Source organism: Uranotaenia lowii, chromosome 2 (genome assembly GCF_029784155.1).
Source record: "Uranotaenia lowii strain MFRU-FL chromosome 2, ASM2978415v1, whole genome shotgun sequence".
NCBI classification, from domain to species: Eukaryota; Metazoa; Arthropoda; class Insecta; order Diptera; family Culicidae; genus Uranotaenia; species Uranotaenia lowii.
In genome coordinates, this window is record NC_073692.1 from 430,186,875 (window position 1) to 430,188,949 (window position 2,075).

The following is a 2,075-nucleotide window of genomic DNA, read 5'->3' on the forward strand; positions in this document are numbered from 1 at the left end:
AGCGTCAGATTTGTCAATTATTTCAAAATTCTTATTGTGGCTGCGTCCTGTACAAGAAAGTTGCCATCCAAAATGTGTTTGGTCAACTTGGATCTGAACGGAATGTTTGATTTAGAGCTCACCGTTGCCAAAAGAATTAATACAAATCAATTCTGTAGCTCTCCTTTAACTGTACAAGAAATGGCTGCGTCCTGACAATGTATGCTTCTTCCAAGAGCGTCAGATTTGTCAATTATTTGAAAATTCCGATCGTGGCTGCGTCCTGTCGAAGAAAATTGCCATCCAAAATGTGTTTGGTCAACTTGGAAATGGTTGCGTCCTGAAAATGTATGCTTCTTCCAAGAGCGTCAGATTTGTCAATTATTTCAAAATTCCGATCGTGGCTGCGTCCTGTAGAAGAAAATTGTCATCCAAAAGGTGTTTGGTCAACTTGGATCTGAACGGAATGTTCGATTTAGAGCTCACCGTTGCCAAAAGAATTGATACAAATCAATTCTGTAGCTCTCTTTTAATTGTGTGGAAAATGGGTGTGTGCTGAAACTGTTTGCTTCTTCCATAGCGTCAGATTTGTCAATTATTTCAAAATTCCGATCGTGGCTGCGTCCTGTAGAAGAAAATTGCCATCCAAAATGTGTTAGGTCAACTTGGAACTGAACGGAATGTTCGATTTAGAGCTCACCGTTGCCAAAAGAATTGATACAAATCAATTCTGTAGCTGTCCTTCAATAGTATAAGATATGGCTGCGTCCTGACAATGTCTGCTTTATCTAAGAGCGTTAGATTTGCCAATTATTTCAAAATTCTCATTGTGGCTGCGAATGTATTTGGTCTACTTGGATCTGAACGGAATGTTTGATTTAGAGCTCACCGTTGCCAAAAGGATTGATACAAATCAATTCTGTAGCTCTCCTTTAATTGTATAAGAAATGGCTGCGTCCTGACAATGTTCGCTTCCTCCAAGAGCGTCAATTATTTCGATTTTTTCGATTTGTCAATTATTTCAAAATTCCGATCGTGGCTGCGTCCTGTAGAAGAAAATTGCCATCCAAAATGTGTTTGGTCAACTTGGATCTGAACGGAATGTTCGATTTAGAGCTCACCGTTGCCAAAAGAATTGATACAAATCAATTCTGTAGCTCTCCTTTAATTGTATAAGAAATGGTTGCGTCCTGAAAATGTATGCTTCTTCCAAGAGCGTCAGATTTGTCAATTATTTCAAAATTCCGATCGTGGCTGCGTCCTGTAGAAGAAAATTGTCATCCAAAAGGTGTTTGGTCATCTTGGATCTGAACGGAATGTTCGATTTAGAGCTCACCGTTGCCAAAAGAATTGATACAAATCAATTCTGTAGCTCTCCTTTAATTGTATAAGAAATGGCTGCGTCCTGACTATGTATGCTTCTTCCAAGAGCGTCAGATTAGTCAATTATTTCAAAATTCCGATCGTGGCTGCATCCTGTAGAAGAAAATTGCCATCCAAAATGTGTATGGTCAACTTGGATCTGAACGGAATGTTCGATTTAGAGCTCACCGTTGCCAAAAGAATTGATACAAATCAATTCTGTAGCTCTCCTTTAATTGTATAAGAAATGGCTGCGTCCTGACAATGTATGCTCATTCCAAGAGCGTTAGATTTGTCAATTATTTCAAAATTTCGATCGTGGCTGCGTCCTGTAGAAGAAAATTGTCATCCAAAAGGTGTTTGGTCAACTTGGATCTGAACGGAATGTTCGATTTAGAGCTCACCGTTGCCAAAAGAATTGATACAAATCAATTCTGTAGCTCTCCTTTAATTGTATAAGATATGGCTGCGTCCTGACAATGTCTGCTTCTTCCAAGAGCGTCAGATTTGTCAATTATTTCAAAATTCTCATTGTGGCTGCGTCCTGTACAAGAAAGTTGCCATCCAAAATGTGTTTGGTCAACTTGGATCTGAACGGAATGTTCGATTTAGAGCTCACCGTTGCCAAAAGAATTGATACACATCAATTCTGTAGCTCTCCTTTAATTGTATAAGAAATGGCTGCGTCCTGACAATGTATGCTTCTTCCAAGAGCGTTAGATTTGTCAATTATT